Source organism: Zalophus californianus, chromosome 3 (assembly GCF_009762305.2).
Source record: "Zalophus californianus isolate mZalCal1 chromosome 3, mZalCal1.pri.v2, whole genome shotgun sequence".
In the NCBI taxonomy this organism is placed as follows: Eukaryota; Metazoa; Chordata; class Mammalia; order Carnivora; family Otariidae; genus Zalophus; species Zalophus californianus.
Window position 1 is genome coordinate 53635678 of NC_045597.1, and position 18698 is coordinate 53654375.

Below are 18698 nucleotides of genomic sequence, written 5' to 3' on the forward strand. Positions count from 1 at the left end.
TAGATAGAGATATGCAATCTCCAACATCAAGAGAGAGTTTTATTTCACATGGGCAGAATATGATCATTCACTCTAGATGTTAGCTGTAAATTTCACATAAGTACCTCAACTTAGAGGGGGAAGATGCCCCTGGAAAGTTAAATCAACAGTGGGAAACTTAATTCAGTTTTGACAAGATGAAAATCACATTGAAATACTAGTTCAATATTGACATCTAAGCTGTAGTGCTAAAGACTAAGAAATTGGAATCAGCTCGTTATCAGAAGTCCAAGAGATTTTATTAATAATAGCTAATACTTGTTGAGCACCTTGTGCCAAGCATCCTACCTACATTATCTTTTAATTTTCACAGTACCCCTAAGAGATAGGTACTATTTATATCCCCATTTTACAGATGAAGAAAGAAAGGTAAGGTCAGAGGAGTTTAGGAACTTTGCCAAACTATGTAATAAGTAGTGGGACTAGGATCCAAATCCAGTTTGGCTTGACCCTGAAGCACATACTGTTTACCTTTCCATTATACTGCACTAATTCTAGACATGTGGGAATCATTGTAAAATGAAGGGGCTTTCATGGCCCGGTACTCATTCTTTGATAACCCTGAACGTCGGGTTATAGATTGTAAAACGTTTCTGGAAGGGTCATGTCATTTGGCAGTATGAACAAGGACTGCCTAATGGCTTGAATTCTGCCCTAGAAGCTTATGATGCCCATCCAGCTGCACATAGCGAAAGTTCACTTGTAGAGTTTAGCAGTGTCGGTTTCTCTGCCTTGAGTGGGGATCGACAAAACTTGGAAGAGATTTTATTTGAAACTTTCACGGGCAAAAACTTCCTAGGAAAAGATCTAGAGCAAAGTTCAGAAGACGGCTCGTGAAGCTGAAGCAGCAGACCTTGGGAGAGAAATGAAGAAATGGCTCAATATAATAAAGATGAGAATAAGAAGGCTGAATTTATTGAAAGGAAGAGAGGTAGTGAAAAAGTTAAGGTTAACAAGAGAGACAACTGAACCAAGAAGAGATCACTTACAGTATTTGAAAGAGAATTGCCAGTACTCAGTAGAATTTTTCAAAATCACTTTCCAATATTCCCATCTGGACTGGGTTATTTGTTCATGCCATGCTTTTATGCCAAATTCCAGAATTACATTTTGCACAGTTAAAGGCTTGTCTAGTAGAACCCATAGATCTTTAGTCGCCCATCTAAGAATGTGTCTTAAGATTATCACTTAATTTTCTATGCTGTCAGCTGCTCTAATCAAACGGTGAAAAGGTTTCTAACTTCCAGAGATTTATACCTCCGCATAACTATAATATTCATAGCTGATTTGTGAGTTTCTTGAATGTTAGATACACCTATATTTGCAAATAAGTGCATTCCAAAGCCAACTCCATGATCTTTCCATCTATCTGCTCTTAGACTACCAGGGCCTTTGCTCTTTCCTTCTGTAAATGTGGATAATCAAGAGTTGACTTTAGAAGTGTTTACAACTTGGCTTCTATGCCTCTGGAGTGGGATGAAATTATCTAATAATCTTTGTCCTGCAGTGGTGAGATGTCAGACGACATCTGCATTGTCAGCATCTGTTAGGCTGTCCTGGAACGTTGTAGAGCGCAGTGCAGGGGAGAGAGCAGACTGCACAAGGAAATGCAGCCCTTGCTAATGAGCCCCACTCAGATCTGATTGTATGCTTTGTTCCTCAGCTTCTTGGCACTTAAGTATTCAGTCTGCATTTTATTCTACTCTATTTTACACTCAGATACTATATACTTGTTTGGGCCTTTTTTTCCCCTTGCAGACAGGTTTTTTTTAAACCAATATGTAAAAATTATATACATACATACATAGATACATATATACTATTGTGTTTGTTTTGCTTTAAAATTGTAAAGGATAAACTGTAAGTTTTGTCTGTCTCGTTTTCCCAACACAGTTAAAATTAAATCTGAATTGCTAAAATTGAATTTACACTAAATTTTTTCTGTCATACAACTCTTGAAGACACTAATCTTATATCTTATGTAACTTCATTTACACCATGAGCTCTCATGCAGGCACCTCTTCTATTTCTTTTGTACCTCTATTTCAGGAGATGCTTGGCCCAGTTGCCCCTCAGGACACAGTATTGGTTCACTTTTAAGGGCAGGTATCAGAAACCAAAATTGTAGACACGTGGATTTTCTTAGAAGCCATTGGTGAAACTTGGCTTTTTACCCCTTCATACCAAAATAAGCAAGGGGAAAAAATAGAAATCAGCCCAATCATATTTTAAAATTGATTTTTGTATTTATCTTGTAATGGAAATACCAAAGAAAGTGCCTGTTTCCTTGGTTTACTTCTTTCTTGCCTCAGGTGTATCCATAGCAGCTTTTGGCCTGAAGCACTTTTGACTGCATAAAGAACTCTAAACGTAGGCATTGGTAATCAGAATACTGACACAACCAAACTGTTATCCCTGGAAGGTATTACTGGATATGTCTGCACAAATGCCTGGATCCCAGGCTTAGTGTAAGTGAAGGATAGGCTACTGTTCGGTCTCCAACTTCTAGCAGGAGGGGAGTACGGATGGGTGTGCCCTGTTTCTCCTCTCTCGCCCTTCATCATCTGGCCGGCCCCACACAGACACCATGCCCCCTCAAGTGGTCACGTGGTAATTATCTCCCAAGGCCAGTTGGACAGTGGGGACAGTGCACGCCGCAGTCACCTGGCCTGGGAGGGTCTCAGGTCATGAGATACCATCCTGTGATCTGTTTGCAGACCAGTAGAGGAAGGAGGACTGACAGCATTGGCCTAACATAACATAAAGTGTGTGTCTGTCATAAACTATGAGCTTGAGTTTTGTTTTGTCAGGGGAGGAATGTTTTCCATAGCAGTCTGGTGAATTAAGAACCATATGCAGAGTCCTACGGTGAACGTGTTATATTTGACTCTGTTGATAGGATTTATGTATGGAACATCAATTTTCTGTACAGACATAATTGAGTACATATTACCATGATATGAAAACTGCAAGAATACATATGGTTGTGTAGGATGTTAAATTTTAAGAAATGGAATGAAGAGGAAAATCAGACAAACCTGAAAACAACGCAACTGATGAAATTATTAACTTGAAGTTTTTGCTCAAGATATATGTGAAGTACATATATTCCATGTAGAAATACAAAGACAAATAAATTAGTTTAATGTGTTACCATCTTCCGTTTTGGACTGAAGTTTTTTAACAGAGCAAGAATGCCTAACGGGCAGTTCCTCAGATCTGGTGGATGGCTCAGTGATGCCGATGGTCAAGAGCTTCTGCCCTCAGGGCTCCGAGTAGAGTGTCTGGTGTCAGGAGGTCTGAGGGCCTCTTGTCCTTACTAACAAGGAAATTGTGTGCTTTTCCCCCAAAGCCGAGCTGAAAGTTACTTCTGGGGATAGAAGAAGAACTTGGCTGACCAATCTGTCACCAGTCTGAAAGAACTATGTAGGAGCCACACACGCATACTTATGGAGATCAGCAGGAGGTCAGGCATTGTTCAGAGCCTCCTTCATGGCTGGTGGTGGAATTACCGTGGTATAATGTGACTTTAGGGACAATTTGATCAACCAAAAGAGGTTTAAAGATTTTTAGTGTTGGGGTTACAACAAGGGTTCCGACTTTCTGGATCCAATGAAGAAATGCATAGCAGTTGACTGTTTAACTTTAGGTTTTGTGTCCCCCTTCCAAACCCCAACAGCAAGCATTTCTTGTTCGTTCCTTGGCTTAGCCTGAGGCCGAGCTTTTGGTGTTTTGCTCTCTGGGAGTTAGAAGTCCACGATGTGGCAGTTGGAGTTTTTCTTTTTCCTAGTAAACAAATCTTTGTCCTCTCCTACTCTTAGCCCCTTCTGCATCAGGCTGGGAGACTCCACAGCATCAGGGCGCTGGGGCGTGATTCCTGCTGGGCCATTGGTGAGCTCCGGGTCCATAGCCCAGCACCCCAACCCACCTCACTGTGTTTGCTCCTGGGAATACCATCCACATACCTGCCCACAGAGTGAGACGGTGAGACCAATGAGAAAGGAGTGGGAAATAATGAGAACCACACCAAGTGTTCTGGACACCTTGAAGAGGTGTTTGTTCAAGGCATTATTAATATTTTCGCAAGGAATGGCAACATTGATTTTTTTCATCTGAGAACCATTCTTCATGTGTACAGAGTTGGAATGTTGAACCTTCCTCTTGTAAATGGGCGAAATGCCTCACCCACAGCCTAATAGCACAGACTTTGAAGTTGGTATTTCTTATTCCCAGCTCCACACATGAATCTCTGCTCCATTTTATAGGTGGCTGGGAGATAATACTGCATTATTTTTAAGTTTTCTACCTGGAGCTCGGTGTATGAGTTAGTCAACGTTGAGCACATATGCCATTGTGCAGAGGTTGCCCTGTATAGGCTCTTTGCTGCAAACTTAGCACACTGATGGATGTGAAATTTTCCTTTGCAACCCAGCCAATCAGGTGTCTGACTATACCTTGAAGCCAATTAGTATTTTTCACAGAGCCAGGTGCAAAGCTGCCAGGTAACATCTGTAAGTGACTTGCATTACTCTAATGGGATCTGCATATGTTTAGCCCTATATAAGATGTTTTTCACTTGACACAGAGTCATCTTTGGTCTTGTTCTCCACCCACTCCATTAAGCAGACACACCTACACATGTTACTGATTTGATTTGCTTTCAGAGGAGGATGGTGCCTAGAGTTTCTCTTCCTGATGCTAATATTTATGCAGATGCCTCTTGGAAAACTACCCATCCAAAGTGCTTTCACAGGGGAGGGGACAACAAATCTTTATGTTATTATCAAGGCATTTCCTGATAATCCTGCATGTCTAACCTAAATTATCCAATAAGGATTTATTTGAGGATCTTGTGTTTTCTTTTTTAACAATATGTTTAAAGATGACAATTTTCCTCAAAGGAAGAACACACCCGAGTTCCTGTAACCTTGGGGACTGAACACGTGGGTTTTAATCCCCTGGCTGTGCAGCTAGTAAGCTGTGTGACTCTGGGCAGGACACAGCCTTTTCTGAGCCACTTGAACTAGCTGCTTTCTAAGAGGCAAGCAATCTATTGAAGCACCTGTTCCCAAGTCACACAGACCTAAGTTTAAATTCTGATCCGCCTTTGATTAGCAGAGTGATCTTGTGGAAGTTTTGTATCCTCTTTGGGTTTCCTGACCCGTAAAATGGGCATAATAATATGTACCTCAGAGGCTTATTTCAGGTGTTTAATGATTTCATAGATAGGGATGTGCCTGCTTATCAGTGCCTGTGCATGGTAGCTTCTCCACAAATGTTTGTTTTTACTGCTTGTCTCTTTGGCTTTACTGTTTTTATTTTTTTCAAGTACTGCACAAATATAACAACAATTAAAGGATTTTTAAAAGAATGAATAACAAATTACCAGTAATTCCAACATCCTAAAATCAACAATTTTCTTTTCTCTGGGGCCCCTTCCTGTGCATCTTAATAGAGATCTTGGGAATTTATCCTACAGAAAATGCCTGTGGACAAATACACAGATGTCTAGATTGGAAATCAAACTATAATATTTTACAATGACATTGTAATAAAATTAGAATGTTTTTACTAAAATGAATAACTGATTATCAATATTAGTGACTAAATAAGAATATTTGTTCTTACTCATTTAACAGCTGAAAAATCGATCAAAGAGAATTTAGAGAAAGAACAGTCCTTTGGCCAAGCTTTACAGCAAAGCAACTGTCAATCATTAAGTGCCTGATATTTGTGCCAGACATTCTTTATATACAATGATGTCTTTACTCCTCAAAACAACCCAGTTAGCTAGGTATTTCTTTGCCCATTTCATCCACAAAGAGGGGGGTTCAAGAGCTTAAACACCTTGCTCAGAATTCCAATTAAGAAAGAGTGGAGTTGGATCTGCTCCCAGGTCCACTAACCCCGATGTCCACCCTCTTTCCCTTATCCTGCTGCCTCCCAGGGAGTGTTCTCAGCCAAGTACCTGAAAACTCCACTCCTGGCTTAGAGTGGATGCTGGGGATTTTATTAAGTCTCCTCAGGGTGGTCATTCATTCCAGCATGATCACAGTCCAAGGACCTCCCTACCTCTGAAGACATTTGTCACTCCTGTGTTCAGGATGCCAGAGGAGGCATCCAGCAAATGAACGGAGGACCTTTTGTGACAAATAGACTTAACGAAGCTCGAGTTGGAGCTGGAAAAGACCTTGCAGATCTGCAGGCCTCCTGCAGGCACTGATGGATTTCCAGATCCATGGCATTTTCTAAGCATTTGATCACAGCAAAGAGGATAAACACTTCCAGTTAAAAGGGATAGCATCAGGCCTGGGGGCAAAAGAGAATGTTACCTTTTTTATGTCCCCTCCATTGGGAAATGTCAGGCTTCCAAGAACTCAGGCTTTGGAGACAGACTAATGTGGGTTTAAATTCTGGCTCATACACTTGCTTGCTGTGTGGCTTTAGACAAGTTACTTTTTTTTTTTTAAGATGTGGGTCTATATTATTTTTTTTAAAAATATTTTATTTATTTATTTGTTAGAGCGTGGGTGAAAGAGAGTGAGCGAGCAAGGCTACAAGCAGGGGGAGCTGCAGGCAGAGGGAGAAGCAGGCTCCCTGCTGAGCAAGGAGCCTGATGCGGGACTTGATCCCAGGACCCTGGGATCATGACCTGAGCCAAAGGCAGACGTTTAACCGACTGAGCCACCCAGGCATCCCTGGGTCTATATTATTTTTAAGGAATTACTTCTTTTTAAAGTAAAAATGGGTCACAAATTACTGCTTTGCTAGATATAGTTACCATTATATCACTCTTGTTTATTGACTGGTTCTTATTATTTAAAAAATTTTAATTCCAGGATAATTAACATACAGTGTTATATTATTTTCAGGTTTACAATATATAGTGATTCAACAATTCTATACATTACTCAGTGCTCATCGTGATAAGAAGTTACTTAATTTCTGTGAGCCCTCAGTTTCCTTATCTGTAAAATGGGGATTGTATCACCACTTCACAGAGTTGCTGATGAAAAAAAATGATATGAGTCAAATATCAGACATAGTGCCTGGCGCGTAGCCAACATTCCCTAACTATGTATGTGATTGATTTCCTTTCACGAAGCCATGGCTTCTCTACTTTGGTTATTTCTTGGAATCACCTGTGTAACTTTTACAACTCTTAATGTCCAGGCAGCATCCCAGACCATCAGCTTCTGAGGTGGGAGCCAGGCAAGTTTTTCTCAAAGTCCCTCTGGTATGTCCATGTCCAGTCAAGGTTGGACATCCCGGGACTGGATATGGTGTGAGTGACCCAGCAGGTGCACAGGGCTGAGCCTGTCTGCATGGGCTCTGCGGGAGCACAGCTGGACCAGGCATTGGGGACTGAGGGCCACAGGGCCGTGTGGGAGGGACTCTCAGCTCTCCTTGGGAGCTGTGGGCAGAGCTGTTCCCAGGGCCTGGCCGAGGTTAATCACCCAGGGGCCACTCCTTCCCCTGTGGCATTGTTATCCAAGTGAAACCAGCTTAAAATGGAATTTGAGGGCATCTTGGGGAAAGAACCATGGCCAAAGCATACTGCTTAAGGGGAAATGGCACGCAAAGTGGGAGAAGAGGCAGCAGAAGGAGATGGTGAGAGCGAGCCCGTACCTGCAGGTCCTGACCACGAAGGCACTCTGACTTTCAGTGCAAGGTGCCCAGAGTTACCCTCTCTCTCCCTCCGGAGTCAAGGACCGATGGACTTACTACTTTGAATGAGGTCTCCCCAAATCATATCGGGAAGTGCAGCGTGGTCAGTTCCAGGACCAGCAGTATCACTAAGGAGCCAGTGAGAAATGCAGAATCTCAGACCCCACCCCTCTGCAAACCTCCTGAACCAGAATCCCTAGGGATGGGGCCTAGGACTATGCAAGTAACAAGGTTCCCAAGTGCGTCTGATGCTCATTAAAGATTGAGAGGCACTACTATAGTGAAAATAAAACAAGTTTTAGAGGTGAGCAGTGCTCCTGAGTTTGGACCCTGGCTCTTTCACTTACTATGTGATCTTGGAAAAGTTAACTTCTCTGAACTCTGGTTCCCTCTTCTGAAAATTGGCGATAAAAACATTTACCTTAATAACAGACTGCCAAGGGAATTGTGGATGGAATCGAAGAGGGGGAGGGTCTACAGACTTGGATGGGAACGAAAGCATTTTCATTCTCACTAATCTCTAACTGAAATTTAGCATGCTGTTTAATTATGAATGTCAGCAACAAATCACGGTAGTTTGAGCAACCTACGACTTTGTCAGTAATGGAAGTCACAGAAGTTTGCATATCACATTACAGTTGTTGCAGATCTCTACATACATTTGTATTCATCTACTTCAAAATTACAGTTTTAGACTTGCTACTAGATCGTGTTATTTAATGTATTAATAATGAGGCACTACGTTTTACTCCGTCATAAATGCTTTAATCTTTATGAAAAGTGTGTTTTAAACTAATTGGTTTTCTTTGTAATTTTATTTATTTATCTTTTAATGTATGCATTTGAAAACTTTATTCTGAAAAGGGGTTCAGTGGCTCAGGGCACAAAAAAGTTTAAGAAACCCTTCTCCTGCTTGCAAGTTGTGATGATTAAACAAGGGAATCCAATGTGTCTAACACTTAGCAGAGATGCAAATAACAGCACCCTGACTTCTCTCCTCAACATCATCATGCTTTGTCCTACACCCGACCATAGGATCCTCCAGTCTTTTCCACATGCACTGTGTCTAGTCAACATTCCCTGTAGGCATCTTTCTGATTAATTCTGGTTTTATGGAATGAAAGTTATTTCTTATTGAGTGTCTGTTCTGTGCAGGTGAAATAAGCTGTCTAGAATCACACTAGCTAGTGATGGGAAAGAAGGCATTCAACCTCCACATTGCTATGTATACTCCTACATCTAGATGTAGGGGGATAGATTAAGGGCTCCTGCATCCTCCTGGTTCAAGAAGGTAACAGGTGATATCAGCTGGCTCACTGAACACCTACAATCTCTTAGTTGTTGTATATGCAACAAACATTTATAGAAGAACATACATGGAGAAAGTTCCTTGACATTGGTCTTGGCGATGACTTTTTGGATTTGATACCAAAAGCAAAGGCAACAAAAGCAAAAATAAACAAGCGGGACTACATAAACTAAAGAGCTTTTGCACAACAAAGGAAACCATTAACAAAATGAAAAGGCAACCTACCAAACTGGAGAAAATCTTTGCAAAGCATATATCTGATAAGAGGTTAATGTCCCAAATATATAAAGAACTCGTGTAACTCAATAGCAAAAACCAAACAATTTGATTAAAAAATGGGCAGAGGATCTGAATGGAGATTCTTCCAAAAAAGACATACAGATGGCCAAGAGGTTCATCAAGGAAATGCAAATCACATCATATCAAACCCATAAAGACCACAAGATATCACCTCACACCCGTTATAGAAAGGCTATCCTCAAAAGATAAGAGTTAGCAAGTATTGATGAGGATGTGGAAAAAAAGGGAATCCTTGTGCACTGTTGGTGGGAGTGTAAATATAGCAATGAAGGGTACAATGTGGAGGCTCCTCAAAAGATTGAAAACGGAACTACCATATAATCCAGCAATCCCTTTTCTGGATATGTATCCAAAGGAAATTAAATCAGGATATTGAAGAAATATCTGCACTCCTGTGTTCGGGGCAGCGTTATTCACAATAACCAAGATATAGAAACAACCTTTGTGTCTACACCAGATGAATGATTAAGAAGATGAGATATATATATATATATATCACATTATATATATTATATATATGTAATAGAATATGATTCAACTACGAGGAAGAAGGAAATCCTGCCATTTGCAACAGCACAGATGGAACTTGAGTCATTATGGTAAGTGAACTAAGTCAGAGAAAACAAATACTGTATGATCTTACTTATATGTGGACTCTGAAAAAGCCAAACTCATAGAAACAGAGAGTAGAATGGTTGCCACGGGCTGGGGCATGGGATAAATGGGGAGATGTTGGTCAAAGTGCATAAACTTTCAGTTATAAGATGCATAAGTTCTGGGGATCCAATGCGCAGCGGTGATCATAGTTAACAATACCATATTATACACATGAAAGTTGCTGAGAGAGTAGATCTTAAATGTTCTTACCACAAAAAAAGAAAACGGTATTTATATGAGGTAATAGAAGTGTTAACTAAGCCTATTGCATTTATTTTGCAATGGTTATATATAAGAGACCAAATTATCAGCTTGTATATCTTAAATGTATACAATGTTATATGTCAAGTATATCTCAATAAAGCTGGAACAAAAATAAAACTTAAAGGAATAACAACAACAAAAAACCCCCATTAAGTCCAATTGGTTCTATCCATTTGTGATTATGTACCCATGTGCTTTACTTTTTGCTTGGTTATGTTTCATTACAGGGCTCCTGGCCTGGGGTTCTGGGGTTCTAGGCCCCTGAGAGATTTTTATTTCATTACAGACCCTTTTGCAACAATGGTATATCTAGGCTCATGTAAACTGGGCTGGTTTACTGGACACAGACCATTTAGGGAGCACTGAGAAGCCTGGTGTTAGGAGGGAAAGGAAATAACATTTATTGAGTGCTTGGCATTGTGCATTTTACATTCATTTAATCTCTAATTATTAGAGCACAAAAAGGTAATTACCAAAGAGAATTCTGCCCATTTCACAGACAAGCAAACTAAAGTCTAGAGAGGGTAAATGACTTTCCTGCATCACCCAGCTAGCAGGAAGGATCAGAGTTGGCATCCAAATTTAGTGTGTCTGCCTGACACCCAAGACAATCAAGGCCAGGCTCTTTAAAACACAGGTGTTGCTTCCCACAGAAGGTGCTTCCTCCCACCAATGGGCCCCTGCAGCCACACCAACCCCTCGTGTGAGAGATTACTCTGTACTCTGCTTAAAGAGAGCCCTCGAGTCTCGGCAGAGTCTTTGAAACATCACACTTTGATGTTGGTACAGAGCTTGGGCTCACCCTAGATCTCGGGGCCTCAGGTGTGTTGGTCATCAAGCTCCACTTGATCCTGCTCCGTATTTTGCTCTACTGCTTCTCCGCCATTTCGCTCTGCTGATGAGAAGAGTACACGGGGCAGAGCTGAAAACTCTCTTGCCGCCCTAGGAGATTGCATCTATTTCTGCTTCCTTATCTGTATGTTCTTTCATTCAATCAGATGAGGAAATTAAATAGGTTTGGCACCATTTGCTCTCCAGAAAGCTAATTTGGCTGCTAAATCTACCAAAAAGGGTGGATTTATTTGGGTGTTCCTTTCCGAAGTGAGTGAACAGGTCTTTTCAGAGCTGCCCACAATTAGCCAAAGGCCTGAGCTGGCCGTGCCAGGCCCACCTGTCAAAAGGATGGCAGCCAAATGGGGCAGGTGGGATTGGAGCAAGGCCAACAGATAGCCTCTTAATTTAGCCTCAGAGTCCTTTCCCACTCTCTTCTGCGTGCCCCCGGAAATAGGAAATCCGTGGAAGGCAAGAACATGAGTCAGAGAAAGCCATCCAGGAGGCTGTGCGTTAAAAACTCACCTCCAAACTGCAACAGTAATTCTTTGGGGCGGGGGAGGGAAGCTGAAAATCAAAATTAAATATTGGTTTTGCTCATGCTGCCTGGAAGGCTCTCCCTTGTCTTGTCCTCTTTGTGAATAAATTTCTACCTTTCCATCCTTCAAAGGTCACCCCCTCTCAGGAGCTTTCCCTGGCACTGCCTCCTCTCCCCACCTCCCCAGGCAGAGCCAGCTGGTGCTTCTTTGTGCAGCCTCAGCATATTGAAATGACCTCTTGGCATAGTTGGGGGTTCATATTATTATATATTTTTAATTTTGACATGCTCCAAGAGGGAAGTAAGGTGGATTGCAAATATAAATTAAAATGTTAAATAAGCCACATACTTTAAAGTAGGTGACAAAATCGGGGCACAGGGGAATAAAGGTTAAAAATGTAAGAAATAACAGAGATTGAGATTTATGCATAGAATCCACATTTTGGGATCTTCTATTCAGGCTTCTGGTGGGCCACGGCTTCTGCCTTAAGCTTTACAGCGGCCAACCCAACCCTTTGAGGGGTCGTGAACAATGTCCTCGGCAGCATTCTCAGAATGGACATGATACATTTCATGGGGCTGTGTTAGGAAACATACTTTACTGTCCACCTGTGCCATCACATACATCTAAGTGCCCTCCAGGGTAAGCCATTCTGCTCAGTGGCCCATTCAAGGAGATCTGGCTACACAGTCTTTGGTTGGCCTGGCTAGATTCACAGGCTTTACTGAATCAGAGGAACTGCAGGTCTTGCTGGCCTCTGTGGAGATTTGGAGAAGGGTTATGCAGTGGTTATGAAGGATAGTCACTCTCTTCATTACTGAGCATTGGAGTCCCTTCCTAGCCTTGTGGAATTTCCCGAGCTAATATAGATCCTCCCTACCATTGTAGAAGCTGAAAGTGGTAGCTACTTGCTCCGCAAGCCTCCTTTGCAACTGGGAGATGGGCAGGTGACCCGAGCCCGCCACCAACTTGCCCCAGAGTTATGATGACAACATAGGTGCTGGCAGGAGCTGCAGAAGGATGACCTTTTGAGGGTATCACTGGCACCCACCTTGACTGGTGGCACTCAGTGACTGATGTCAGCACTACCAGTAGTGGAGACTGTGACCTCCCCATTTGACCCAAGCCACTGTCCTATCCACAGGACCCTGAACCTGGGTCCCTGCCCTCCTGGTGATTCTGTGCACCTCTCAATATCCTTGTAATGAGTTTATTTTCTGCTAAAATCAGCTTGAGTTAGTTCCAGTCACTTGCAAGAAAGAGCCTGTCTGATTCATGCAGCTCTTCTACTCTGCCTCCTGCTACTTGCACACAGAGCAAAGGAAAGTCAAACGACTATAAAAATCAGGGCTGTGTAAGAACATAAGGACACAATCCAGGTCCGCCCACAGTGAGTCCCTAGAAGCATGGCTAGAAGAAGAGATGAGGGGAGACTATTCCAGCGCTGACCCAGCGCTGGAATCTCAAAGCCTAGAATTGTGATGTCCAATATGGTAGCCAGTGGCCACATGTGGCTGTTAAAATATGAATTTAGTTAAAATTAAATACAATTAGAAATTTATTTTCTCAGGTGCACTAGCCACATATCAAGTATTCAACAGCCACCTGCACCTAGTAGCTACCATTTTGCACAGCAAAGATATGGGATAGTCTCATCATTGCAGAAAGTTCCATTGGACCATGCTGACCTAGGACCTAGATTCCAGGTTGAGTGGCAGGATTACTGCCTTGTTTGGTCACTCCATCTTCTGGTGGTTGATGAGGCTAGGAGTACAAAGGCAGTTGGCCAACCGTTCTGTGCTTCAATCCCAGGGGACCTCAAATCTATACCAGCTGGCAGGACCAGGAAACACTGGGTGTGCTCTGTGAGAAATGGCGGAGATGTGGGGAACCCCGATTACCCTCCTGCATCTCTGTCTTGTTTATGTCCCGTATACTGCCTATTGTTGGCCGCCTCAGAGGGAAACAAAAGCAAAGGCAACTTTGAATCTTGTCTCCCCATCATTCTCATGGTTCTAGGACCTGGACCATGCTCTGCAACCCAGGCAGGGACAGAGGCTGCCTCATGCAGAGAGCATGTGTTGGCGGTGGGGGCTCGGTGTTTACCCAGGACCTGGCCCAGTGCTTGGCATATTGGCAGTACCCAGCAAGCATTCATTGGGTTGACAAATATCTAATGCAGACCCCCAGGGACCTGATGTAGGACAGTCAGATAATTTTCATGCCAAATTCTTTCATTCAGGGGATGAGGGAGACAGTATAATAATGATGACATGATGGTGTATAAAAAAAATGGGAGTTTAGGGTATAAGTTTATTATAATTGGAATTATGGAAAAACTAGGTTGCACGTGTGAAGATGTTTGGAGTTATGGGATTTGTTTTTCTTTTAAAATTCCTTAGATATGATATGTATCAGAATGGTTAAGAATATGTTCAGACAGTTGTGATCCCTTCTGTGAAATGAGAGCAGTAATAGTGCCTACTCATTGGGTTGTATGAAGAATAAATGAGATAATGCATGAAAAACATTTAGGACAGTCCTTGGCACAGGATAAATGCTAAGTACGAGATGGCAATTACTGTTATTTTGCTCTAGAAATCTGCAGGATAATAAAAGATCAAGGATGCTTGGCATCCCTATGTTATAGCTTTGGTCCCCTTTCTGGTGGGACAGGGCTGGGAAGGGGCTGAGCCTGGAGTTGGCTTCTGGATCCCATCAGCCCCAGCCCTTTGCCCACAGGGCAGCCCTGCTATGTCTCCATTGCCCGCTCCCTCCATGAGAATGCTGCCAACCTACCCACACCGTTTTACACTTCTTGGTTTAAGCCAGGGAGGTTTGGAGGGATTTTTTTTTTTTTAATTACTGGTCTGTCATTTTTGCAAATGATTTTGCCCTTTACAGCAGTTCCACCCCAAACGAACACACTCTACGGTTTTCTTTCCGTTGCCCTGTCTCCTCCCTTCTGTTCACATCCTGGGGCTATTAATGAGGGCTCAGTCAGCAACCTGGGAGGACCCAAAGAGCCACCTCCTCCCTCCCTCCCTCTTTATGTCTCTGTGCGTATTTGTGCTTTTTCTGTGCACCTCTTTCTGTCCCTCCTCCCTTGCCTGTCACTCTTCTGCTCTTTGTGTCCCTCGAATCTTCAAAGCCCCTCTGAGGGCGGCGGTTTGGAATGCAGGTACTACTAATAAAAACTGTGGCCCCCTCAAGCTCCACCACACCCTCAGTAGACATCTGTTGAAAGGAGGAGGAAGGGGGCTGCCCATCAGAAAATGGCTTCCTCTTTCCTAGGCAGGAGATCAAAGTGCACACACACACCACCACCCCCTTTACAGCCCTCTCTCCGAAAGAGAAATTACTGTACATGGGTTCCTGCCTGGAAAAACTTTTGGTTGAGGAAGTCCTGTCGCAAAACAAACTTTTAAATATCAAATGTATTGAAACAAAATCTTTGTGGCTGTTTAACCGGGTTAGTCTACTTGTAGGCATGCAGAATACCAAAAAATAAAATGTGTACAGCATTGTGATGTGTCTTAGCCCTTTCATAACCTATCTTTTGATATATTATCCCACTCTTTGTTTCTCAGGATAACCTTTTTATAGTAGGAGAGGTGGTCTTATTTTTTTTTAAGATTTATTTACATATTTTTGAGAGAGAGAGAGTGGAGGGAGGGCAGAGGGAGAAGGAGAGAGAGAATCTTAAGCTGAGCACAGAGCCTGCCAGCCCAATGCTGGGCTCAGTTCCACGAACCTGAGATCATGACCTGAGCTGAAACCAAGAGTCAGTTGCTTAACCAACTAAGCCACCCAGGCGCCCTGAGGTGGTATTATTATTATTGTCTCCATTTTTAAGAGTGGGAACTGAGGTTCAGAGAGACGTGATGATTTGCCCATTGTCACAAAGTTTCATTGTCCCAGGGCCCTCGTCCGCTGAGGACCTTGAGGCCCTCACTCCCCTCCATGCCCCCAGCTCTTGGACTCTATGGTTCCCACCAGACATTCCAAGCAACTCAGACCAAACTTGCCCCAGGGAGTCTGTGTGGCTTCGATGCACATGGTGTCCTCTATAAATCCTGGTCTAGGGCCTCTGGTTGGGGCTCCAGGCTGAACACTGCTCAGAGATCTAATCACGTTCTCGGTTTTAGTCACTGCAGTGAATCTTACAGCAGAGCTGCGAGAGCCAAAGCAGAAACCCTGGTGACAGAAGGAGCTCTCAGAGGGTTTGGTGGAATAAATTACTTCAACACTTGGGTTTCTCTAAAAGCGATGAAACTTAATTTCTGGTATGATATTGGGATAAACAAAATGTAATCTACAACATTGTCCTAGCTCATCCAAATCGTATCTTCTTTTTCCATGTAAGTAATTGGAAAAAAAAAATTGCAGAGACCTTCTGGAGCATTATCTTATTTGGATCCGATTTTAACCAGAACACCAAATATTTCATATTGAAGGCAAGTTCACAGTCACTATAAATGCAAAGCGAACTTCAAGGTGAAGTAGCTCCCCTGTATGATGGCAAATGCAAATGTTTAAAGCTACTCCACAATTTTCCCCTTGCAGCTGCCCATTTTATCTCTTGCAAAACTAGTAATGATACAAGCAGTTGATTATGGTTTACAATAGCAATAAACCTCTCACAATTGGTTGTTTCCACAATAAATAGCCATTCTGTTAAATGTTAAATAACAAGTCATAAACTGCTGAAAACAACCAATTTCTTGTGGATTATTGCCTGAATAAATTTCAGCAGGAATGGCAGATCATTAAGCCGTGAACACCACAGATCAAAACCATTGAAATTAAAAAAAAAAAAAACAATCAATCAACCAATCCATGAAGAAGAACTCCCATTTTACAAACCAAATCACACCACATATTGTAACATATTCTTTGGATCTTTTCCTTTGTTGGTCACGGTTAGCTCTATTCTTGTCCAAATCCTGACACACTCTTTCAGAGATGGAAGAATATCTAACCTGGTGGTTAAATTGGCCCACTCTTGAGAGCATGCAGTTTCACGCAGCTACATTCTATAGGCACCACGTGTAAAGTCTACAATATTCCAATTGATAAAACACAGACCTGTCCACTAAGTTACACATTTGAGTCAAAGCTCAGTGGCAAATATATTCAAACTGCAGCTCTAATAGAAGCTGTTCTTGCAAGAGGAGCCAACTTCATTGGGGTGATTGACAGAAGATTCCTCGCCATAGCAACTGGGGTTATCTCTCTGGAATAACAACATTAACCTCCTTCATAACCAGTTTTTCATCCTTAAGTATAAATGGCAGTTGCATGCATCTTGCATGATCCTTTATTTTTATTTTTGGGTGAACAGTTAGCACTTAGATAAAAATAGGACAAGATGCAGGGAAACCAAATTCAAATTTCTCCTGGAAAAAGCATGACAATGGATCTTGTGGGCAGAACGGTTAAAGAGCAGGAAGGGTCCCTGTCTCTTCTGAGCACAGGACGATGGCAGAGAGATTTCTATTCATCCATGGCCTCTAAAAAAGCCTACTGCATTGCATTGATTTGCTTTGTGCTGTCATGGGGCTAGGCTGGAGACTTTTTTCAGATTTTATTCCTGTCTCATTCTTTGGCCTCATGACCCCTAATACATGTGTACATGCACACACACGCCCCTACCTTAGCTGTGTTCAAGTACAAAATAATAAATGGTCTGTGGAAAATGGCAGAAAATGCATATTCTATCTGGGAAAATATGCATATTCTATCACCTTTTTGGAAGAAATTGCTAAATGGATCCAAACCACTTCTTGTCTTACATCTTGAGTTCTGTGGAAGCCTTAGACGTCAGTGTATTAAAATGTCACTGCAGCATCTCAGCAGCACCTCGCGTAGATGCCGTACCACTGCTCGGGGCCTTACTTCTAACACCAGTCTCTGCAAGTGAAAAGCGAGGCACTCAAGCCTCAGGGAACACTTGAACAGTGATGAGGAGAGACAGACCATAAACCTGGATGGGCTGCCTCTGAGTCTCATTCTTCCCATCTCATATCCCAGCTCAGAATCATTTCCCACGGGAGTCAACTTAATTGCAATTGCTACCTGACAGGTTGAGCAATCTTTCTTGAGGCTTGTGTATCATTGAAAGTCACCATCTTGCAACCTAAGTCCCCAGAGGTGATCTCGGAGAATTTCAGTCCTCTGCTGAGGAAAGGGTCTACGTGGGAAAGAAAAAAGGCATCACCTGGGCTAACGCAAGAGGAATCTGGGAATGCGGTATTGAAAAAGAGCAGAACAACGTGGGCCTAAGAGGGGAAAGGTAGCAGAATCCTTCCAGGCAAAGTTCTGACCTGATTTGGATTTAAGCAAACCAATGAGCCAAAAGGAATGACAACGGATTTCAAAAAATGTTCTGTGAACAACTTTGTTCTAAGTTTGGAAGTATGAAGAACTTTTTGGGATCCCCATTGTATTGGACACAAACGTGGAAGACCTCCTCAGATTCCCTTCATGACCACCTTACTTCTGAAGATGCTGCCCATCCCCACATCCCCACCAACAGTGTTGTTGCCTTTGCCGGTCTCTGGAGTTAACCCGAATGCCAAGCAGAGGCCCTAAGCCTCATAGCCTCACTGCTGAGCACATTCATTCCAAGTTGCTCTCCACCCCGGGAGTTAGATGGAATGTCACAGCCATGGACATGGGATCTGGTTTCCTGAGTGGCTGCTGAGGGACCAGATGACACCCAGAAGAGCAGAGGGTTGCCTCCCTGGCAGTGAACCTGGGCTCAGGTAACTGGAGATGGAGAGTCTATTCTGTCTCTACTTTGGGGTATGGTTTCTGCTGGCAAACCTACAATGGCTCCTTGGGCTGGGGGGACCCACCGCAGAGCAGCCCGTGTCTTTGGCCACCCACCAAGAAGCAGTGCCTGGGGCAGCACCATCACATCACATAGCTTCTTGTCTTCCTGCCGTTCTTCCCCTGTTCTTCTCACCCTCCCTGCTCTAGGGTTTTACTCCCAAATAAAGCAGCTGTACTATATCCTTGCCTCAGGCTCTGCAAGCAGGATGTGGCTGAGAAAATCACCTCTAAGAGTCCTACTCAAGACTGTGGCA